Here is a 9,718-nt window from a genome sequence, read left to right as displayed (position 1 = left end):
GAAAAAAAAACACTCTTCAATGATTCCCTGAGTTATCGATACACCCTGCCTGGAAAAAGAGAATGATGTTTGCCACCTTCCACCATCAACCTCAGCCTTAGATATACCCAATGACTTAGCTCCACAACAGCACGGAGCGACGAATTCCACAGATTCACATCTCTCCGGCTAAAGGAATTCCTCCTTATCTCCTTTCCAAAAGAACGCCCCTCGACACTGAGATTGCGTTCTCTTGTCTTAGAGTACGCCACCATAGAAAACATCCTGTACAAGAAGAATTGACAATATGGAGATAACAATGGAAGTGTACCAGTTCACAGAAATGGAGGGAGTATGGGTGGAAAGACTTGATAAGATATTTTATTACACCCTCTCAGAAATCCCATTATGATAGTAACCTCCTTGTATTCTGGAGAAATTCTGGAAATCAAAATGCAAATCATTATCATATTTTTGGGACTGCCCTGTTATCAAAAACTGTTCAAGTGAGATACATAATGCCCTGCAAGACATCTCTAAATGTCAAATACCCTTAGAGTGTAAGATCGTATATTTTGGATATATACCTCAAGAATGTGCGAAAAGAGATGAACATTTAATGAATATAATGTTGGTGGCTGGTAAAAAGACTCTTCCTAGGAAATGGTTATCACAGGAGAGCCCAACGTTAAGTACATGGATGGAAATTACAATGGACATGTACAAAATGGAGAAGATAAAAGCATCTGTTAATCATAAGCTGCAACAATTTGATCCATACTGGGAAAAATGTTTTAACTACATAATGCCCCATAGGCCTGACTTTATTCTCACAAATCAATGAATATGTTGTAAAAACAAATCACTCCCTACTGTACATAATTCTTTACATTTGTATGTTTTTGTTTCTTTCCGCTTTTTTCTATAAGTGTATAACTCAGATAAATACTTTGTGGAGATTTGTGATATATATGATTGTTTGACATATATGTACAATGTCGGAGATACATCTTATGGAAATGTTTGTTTGATGATGAACTTCAATAAAAAAATAAATTACAAAAAAAAAGTAAAAAATCCTCTACCCATCCACTCTGTCAAGGCCTTTGAGTATTTGGTAAATATAAACAAGGTCACCCTCTCTTTCTTCTGAATTCCAGTGAGTAGAGGCCCAGAGACGTGAACTGCTCCTCATATAATAAGACTTTCAATTCCGGAATCATTTTTCGTGAAACACTAAACCTTCTCCAATGTCAGCACATCATTTCTCAGATACGCGGACCATCTCTGCTCAACTTAATCCAAATGAAGCCTCAAAAATACTTTATATAAAGCCTCAACAAAGCACTTTTGTTTTTATTTGCTGGTTCTCCCGAAATGGATGCTATTCCTCACTACTGAATCAAAATGGAAGTTTAACTTTTGGGAAACATGCACGAGGATTACAAAGGCCTGTTTCAATTCAGATTTTGAATTGTGTCTCCTTTTAGAAAATTGTCCACGTTTTACTTCTCCCGAAGTGCAAGGCCGTACATTTCGCGACATTGTATTCCATCTCCCACTTCTAATCTGTCTAATCCTTTTTGTAGCCTCTCTAACTCCTCCAAACGAACCGCCCTCCAGATATCTTCATATCTTCCGGTAGACATCAAATCCGTCATCCAAATCATTGAGATACTAAATGAAATGAAATTTTCCAACACAGACTCCTGAGGACCACCGTTATTCACCGGCTGCCGATCAGAAAAGGATTCCATTCATTCCCAGGCTTTGCCTCTTGTCAATCAGCCAGAGCTTTATCCATTCGAGAACGCTTCCTGTAATACCATCGACTCGTAGCTTGTGAAGTGGAATTCCGTGTGATGCTTAGTCAAAGGCCTTCTGAATCTCCACGCATAAAATATCCACGGATTCTCCTTTGTCCAGCATGTTTGCCACTTCTCCAAAGAATTCCAACAATTTCACAGGCAAGGTTTTCCCTGGAGAAAACCATGCTGACTACGGCGTATTTTACCATGTCCTCCGAAAATCGCTCCAATATCTTCCAAACTACTGATGTCACACCAACCGGCGTATAATTTCTTCTAAGCTGCGTCTCTCCTTCCTGAAGAATGTAGTGATATTTGCAATTTTCCATTCTCTGAAATTCTGCGAGAATCAATAAGTTCTTTAAAGTTCATTGTTAATGCTTCTGCAATCTCTTCAACCAACTCTTTCAGAACCTTGGGGTATACACCATCTGGTCCGGATAACTTTTCTATCTTCAGACACTACTAGTTTCCCATCAATCTTTTGCTTTGTAAAGGATAATTTACTAACATGCCCGCTGATGTTTTCGAACTTCCGGCATACCACTTGTGTCATCTATGGTGAAGACTGATGAAACATTCAGTTCGTACGTCTTTTCCTTCCCCCCACTACTACCACTCCAGCGTCACCTTGAGAATGCTTATTCCTCTATGTGGTGTATGTACTCTGCGCCTTTCACGTTACTCCCAGAAATTCAAGCCATTACTGCTCTGCCATCATCCCAGCCAGTGCTCTTTTCCATTTAATTTTAGCCAGAACCTCTCTCGTGCCTCTGTAATTCTCTTTACTCCGCTGTAGCACTGATACATCTAACTTGAGTTTCTTCTCAAATTTCGGAATAAGTTCTATCACATTATGTTGACTGACCCCGAAGGCTTCATTTACCTTAAGTCCTGTAACGAATGTCCCTTCCTTAGACAACAACCAAAGTAGAATACTGGATCGTCCAGTGGGCACATCGACTAAAACACCACATCCTGAGTATTCTACAATTTCCCTCTCTTGGGTGCCAGCACCAAATCGATTTTCCCAATCTCCCTGCATACTGGATTCATTTACTTTCTGATGTGCATTTTCTCTCTCCCGTTGTAAAATGTAGAGCACATCTTTACTACTGGTTGGGGGTCCCTATGTAACTCCTATCAGGGGCTACTTACCTTTGCTAGTCCTTACCTCTGCATCAAAGATTCAAAGCCTTTCCATCCAATATAACAACTTTCCAGTAATTTGATTTTTTTTATATCAACGGAGCCATGCTATCCCCTCTGTCCGCCTGACTGTCCTTTTCATACAGTGTTTTTCCCTTGGACCTTACGTTGCCAGCTATAATTTGTTTCATCCAGGAATCAGTGATGATCTTTCCGCCATACATCCCAATCTGTAACTGTGCTACAATGTTTCTATCGCATTCTGAATACTGACTGCATTCAATTATAAGACCGTCACGCTGTAAGATATGGAACCGACATAATCTAGTTGATGCATCGCGTCTGCTTCACCATTACATCTCGGCTGCTCCAAGCTTCCTCTCACTCACAGTCTCCTGTCTTCACCTCGTATCCCTTCATTCCCGACCAATCAAGAATAGATCAACCTCTGCCTTAAATATACATGAAGATCTTACCTCCACAGCCATCTGTGGCAAAGAATTACACAGATCCACCACTCAGTGGCTAAAGAAATTACTTCTCGTCACCGTTCTAAAAGAACCTTCCTCTCCTCTGAGGTTGTGTCCTTTGATCTTCGAGTGTCCCACCAGGGGAAACGTTTGATCTGGCCTACTCAAGTCCTTTCAATATTCGATTGGTTTCAATGAGGTCATCACTTAATGTTCTGAATTCCCCTGAATACAGGTCCAGAGGTTTCAAACGTTCTTCATTATGACAAGCTATGCAAACCTTGAATCATTTTCGTGGACAGCCTTTCAAATATCTCCAGTTTCCCCACCCACCCATCTAACAGCTCACTTGGCCACACGTATCACGGATCAGTCTGTGCTCCTTATCACATCCCCCACATCCTTACCCTGGCATGTGTCTCCTTCCTCTCCAGTCTTATTTGCAGCTCTATTTAAAATAGTCTCGACCCGAAACGTCGAATATTTATTCACCTCCATAGATGCTGTCTGACCTCCAGCATTCTGTGAGGGTTATCACAGTTTTAGATGAGTGGCCGGTCGTTAAAACGGTATTTAATATGGAGGACTTTAATACAGATTTGTTCCAAATTCCTTTCCTAAAGCAATTTGGCTCGGCAATGTTTCTGACGAATCCCTCATCCGATACAGAATGATCAATCCCTTCATCGCCAACGCAGTACCGTCAGATTAGATGCGGCCAGGTTTTCGGGATTGCATCACCCTCCTCACTTTAATGGAAAGAACCTCATCAGTGTCTTTCGGTCTGAGGAGACTGCTCAAAGTTCGTAGACATGCGGATCACACGACATGATTACATCAGCCTTGCAGGCAGCTTCCTGATCCACACCACTGCACAGCGTTCAATTGGTAAATGGGTTTATTATTCAAGATTCCAAATTGTTTGATATCACTACAATTTGCAAGTGTAAAGGAGAACGACAGAGTCGTTACTGCGCATTAAATGCAACACAACAACACAAATAAAAACACATAAAACATTATTACCACAGTGCATTAAGTTTCCAGATAATGCAATCATATAGTACAGAATAAAGCACTGGAGTTAATGAGCAGATGCGTCGCAGGCGAAACATTAATTGCAAAGCCATAGCGAGGCAGATTGCAATATCGAGACTCCGTCCAATCGTCAGGGCGAAGGGCTGAATATTTTTATAATGGCGCAATTGCAGCTGTTCCTGAACCTGATGGTACGTACTTTCAGTCCTTTGTGTGTCCTGCGATTTGATACAGAACGAATGTCCGGGATCGGTGGATGTGCATCCTGGAGATCACCACCCTGTTACATAATTCGTCTTACGTGTTGCTTCAGCGGTCTTTTTTCAAAGGGGTTAACCTTAGAAGAATGTTGAGTAAATAACATCAGCCCGCACGAAGCGTAGTTGTGTCACTGGGGGATTCACAGCTCTATTTAAAATTGCTCCTTTCGATTAAGGTTCACAGTGTTTGCGAGAGCAACCCCTCCGTCACACACGGACCGCAGCGGCTCACAGAGGAAGACAATAATTGGGGAGTTGCGATCAAGAAAGTGGGATTCCACATGAGCGGTTGGATCTGCAGCGTGCGAAGCGCTAGTCCCCGACTAGAGTCTGGGAACAGTAACGGAAAATGGTTCAGGATCGAGAAGTAGGACCTTGGAATGTTCCTGCAACGGGGTAGGGTGTCTTCTACCTGGCTCCCTATAGTTTTTTCGAGAAATCCGTGGCTGACAGCAAACCATCGGATCTGGTATGTACTCCTGACAATACAGCCCATCTACTATCCCGTTCTCACTTTGGTTGCATTTCCCGGTACGTTCCTGTTCACCAACCTGACTATTGAGAGAATGGCAAGTAGTGGGCACGGAGACCAGTAAAGTGGTCTGATTGATGGCGATTTAATAATATGTTCCGTTTAACACAGTCGATCGCCCTCGCTGACTACACTTCAGGTGAAGAACCTCAGATATATTGACCGGAACGAGGCAATAATATTGTCTCCATGTTTTCTTTAAACAATAATAATATTTAAAGAACACTGTTCACATAGACGGTGAAGTTTCAATCTGCTTTCAAAATACAAACAGAAATAATATGAAAAGAATATAAAAAATGATTTTTGTTATAAGCAGGGTTAACTAAACATGTTCTGAACTGGCGTTTCGAAGTTTAAACTGAGTCTGTTTCTCTTAAAGTTTCAGATATTGAAATTACTAGGTTGGAGTGTAGTTTAAAATAGACCCCGATTATCTTTTGCGGAATATTGTTTAAATTTAAGAGACGGGCAGAAGGAGCCTGAGAGCTGCAGCTGAACCTTCGGCACAGACTCAAAGCACTAGGTAATGAATTGATCTGTGTGCACAGTGTGGAGACGCGTGTTCCCCTGCAGCTTGTTATACAACTTGTTAATAGTAAAGCAATTCCAATTCAATGGCCAATATGGAGCCCTATTCCAAATCCATTGTTACGGAAATCCGGAAACACTGCTTCTCAGTTCTTTGTTTGTTGATGTAATGACGTTGTTTTCCAGATCTTTGTCGACTTCACTGAGCTATAATCCTCGACCCCAGCAGACACCGTGAATGTTGTAAAACTGCAGTCAACAAGTCTGGGTTCAAAAACATGTTCTTATATTTCCGGTTTGTGACTTTGCTGACAGTGCTCCTTGCCCACTGACCTGCTTGTGTTACTTTCAATCCAAATAGTGAACGTGCTGACGATTGTGGTCCTGTCCCGGGGAAAATGCGGTCTTTCGAAAGGAGTCACTCGTTACCTGATGGCCATGGCAGCAGCCGATCTCCTGGTTGTTATCTTAGATATGGTATTGAGACAGATTCCGATTGTTTATTGGGAAGCTTTTTATTTCCTGGTGAACATCCCTGTGTGTAATGTCCACGCCGCCCTACTTTACGCAGCCTACGACTGTTCCGTCTGGTTCACCGTCATGTTCACCTTTGACCGATTTGACCTATTCGCTGCCAGAATCTGAAAGCTAAATATTGCACTGAGAGAACGGCAGCTGTGGTTCTGGGGACTGTGGCCGCGCTGAGCTGTTTAAAGAACATTTTCTGGTACTTTTCGCTCTCAGGAACGTATCGGCTTTCTAATATCCCTTGGTTTTGCGATGAAAGATACGGTGTGCAGACCTCAGTGGTCTGGACAGTAGTCGAGTTCAGTAGCCACATCCTGACGCCTGTGATCCCGTTTGTGGTCATTCTGCTACTCAATGCTTTAACCATTAGCCACGTGTTAGTGGCGAGCAGAGCCCGGAAGAGACTCCGGAGTCGCTGTAGTGGAAATGGTTCCAAAGACCCGGAAATGCAGAACCGTAGGAAGTCAACCATTTTACTGTTGGTCGTGTCGGGGAATCTCATCGTGATGTGGATGTTTTTTGTTGTGCTCACTATGTGGATGCGATTGATTTTTTGTATTTCCGTGTCCCCACCTTTGGCAATCTGGGAGCTGGGCTACATGCTGCAGCTGCTGAGCTGCTGCACAAACACGGAACTTTACTCCTTGACCCAGAGGAACTTCCGGGAGCAGATGCGGGAGGTGGTGAAATTTCCATTCACTTGCATTGTAAGAAAAACTATTCGGAATGAAGAGTAGGAACCCGGCGCTGCCCATCAAGTTGAACGCGGTTGATAGCGGTTTCAGTCCCCTCAGCCGTCTCCATACATTCTATCGGTGACGGAGTGGGTTTCTTCCAAATGCATCGAGATTCCAAGATGTGAACGTTCTGCAGAAAGTCCCTGCTACCCCGCTGTATCTATAAATAAAAAAAAAATAAAATATTGTTAAAATGAAACTCCCTCCGTCAATTTCCCGCTCCATTGCAAAAGTGAAGCTTCCATATCACAATGCGTATCATTAGTAGAGGTCTGCGCGTTCTACCATTGAGTCTGACTCTCAAGGACTATGGCAAACGAGGTTGTCTTGTTCAGGTTATAGAATCACAGAATCCACACCGTAATCGTTTTATGAATAATCGATTGAAAAAGAGGAACACATATCAGTGTTGCACAAGAATAGGAAATTCGGCCTATTATATGGATCCCAGCAATAACGCTAATTTAACAGGCTCATGTGCGTCTGCGTGTTCAATGTCTGCTTGATCAATAGTCTATCTAAGTGATGCTTGGACAGTCAAATGAACGATGGCAAAAACAATTATTTATGTAGTCTAGAAATTCTGAAGATGCTACGCACCCGCGTCAACTCATACAGAATCCTGGAGGGACTCATTAGATCAGGCGGGATCAATATCAATGAGCAAACAGTCGGTGTTTCTGCGACACTTCAAAACTGGATAGGAAATGGAAGGAAACCAGAGTAAGAAAGTGGGCCGAGGGGAAATTATACGAGCTATAACGTGGCAGGTAAAGTCAGGTTAATAGGAGATGGGGTGCGAAGCAATGGTAGGAGGTGATGTGGAAGACTAATAACAGCAGAAGGAATCAGATCTGAAAAATGAATGTATCACGGGAGAAAGGGAAGGGGCAGCAGTCAGAGGAAATATATGGTGGGGGAGACTTGATGTAAATGAGGGAGAAAGGAGAATTAAAGGAGAGGGTGGATGGGTAGAATAGGCTGGAAGTTGACGATATCGACTTTCAATTATTCACGCCGCTGTTGCATGACTTACTGAACTCATCGCTTAAAAAAAGACCAATTAATGGAACGATGCGTACAGCTTCTTTACCACATCTCACTGCCGTGCTTTGTTCAATTCAGAAAGACATCGAGCTCGAGCTAAAGTTCCTTCTGTACATCAAAGCTTCTAAATATCCAGCGCATACAATAAATATTTTATTATATATATTTAACATCAACCCACACACAGTTTGCAGCTAGCCACTAATGCCATATTAACCTGCATTTGGCATGATGTTTCCGAAATCCCCAATTTGCTCACATCGTGCAGAGTCCTTCGAAAATCTTCTTCAACATGCAAACATAGCCAATTTCTGAATTATTATCCCACATGTTATCTCAATTTCCGCTTACGTTTGTGTTCGCCCATTCATTTTCTTATATTACTTTTCTATCGTCATTTCTTACTCTGTTTCGCAACCCATTCCAGTCAGCTACCACGCAGTGCGTGATATACTTAACTTTTACGTGTCGTTTAAATGTCCTCCTTCTCAAGTTCACAATTATTCTCATCCGGTGTCACATATATATGATCAAACGAAACATGCTTCCTAGGGTCCTCAGAGCAGATCACAAAACATACATGACAAACATTATGTGAAAAAAATATTGCTACGAGTAGTTATAAACATAATTTAATATCGGTGACTTACTCAGCAGAGGTGAACAGTAACCAGTACACTGTAAACAGTTCTTGTCATGGAGACTAGAACCGGTGGTGGCAAGGTCCTCTCCTGTTTCACAGCCAGATGTTTGAGCTCATTGCCCATGCTACAATTCCAGGTTATAATGCTCCTGTACCTCTATCCTGTGCCCGTCTTGAATCCCTTTCAACGCTTAATTCGTACTTGCCTCCTTCTCGACTACAGACAGTCCCGCCCTGGTACCAACCGCAGTTCGTCCAGGCTCACAGTGAGCACTCGCAACACTGCCTCTGCACCCTTCCTTTCCATTCCGGAGACTCATTGTAGGTGATGATATTGATCACAAAAAGCAGCCCTTACTCGAAGTTCCACTCGGTAGAGTCACACAAAAGTGCTTCATATTTTGGCCGTTGAGATCAGATATATCGGTACGTCATTCAATGCAATTACGATCCTGACAATGACGTTGTTTACAGCAATAAATTATTCTCACTGTGATCCAGTTGACTCGCTCGCCTGTTGAGGATATAAAACGTCTCATCGTCACTATTTCACAAATACTATTTCTCCATATGAGGATGCCATTGCTTTTAACTTCAATTTGATCCTTTCCATTTACAAGATGACCTGAAGTCTGGTTCTCGATTGAATTGATATCTGTTAAATTCACATTAACCCAGAATTCTCCCTGCACAAGCACCCACTACTCATCGGGTATTCCGGCTTCTGCCCCCTTCCTTCGCTATGCTGCTCAAGAGTCTCTGCCCAAAAATAAAATCAACTGATTATTTCTTCTCTTTAAATTCTGTATCGCTGAGTTCCTCTAATATTCTGTCTCGGCTGAAAGTGAGACCTGCTGCTGTCATCTCTCAACAACAGAAGTTTGACTTAACGCATTCTACAGTATGATCATTAACACAATAACTAAACACAGGTTTTTGCAAGATTGAAGATTGCTTAACGGTATTTCTAGTACATAGATATAATGTAGAAAGTAC

The sequence above is a fragment of the Hypanus sabinus genome, chromosome 24 (genome assembly GCF_030144855.1).
Source record: "Hypanus sabinus isolate sHypSab1 chromosome 24, sHypSab1.hap1, whole genome shotgun sequence".
Classification (NCBI taxonomy): Eukaryota; Metazoa; Chordata; class Chondrichthyes; order Myliobatiformes; family Dasyatidae; genus Hypanus; species Hypanus sabinus.
Note: the sequence above shows the minus strand (reverse complement) of the source record.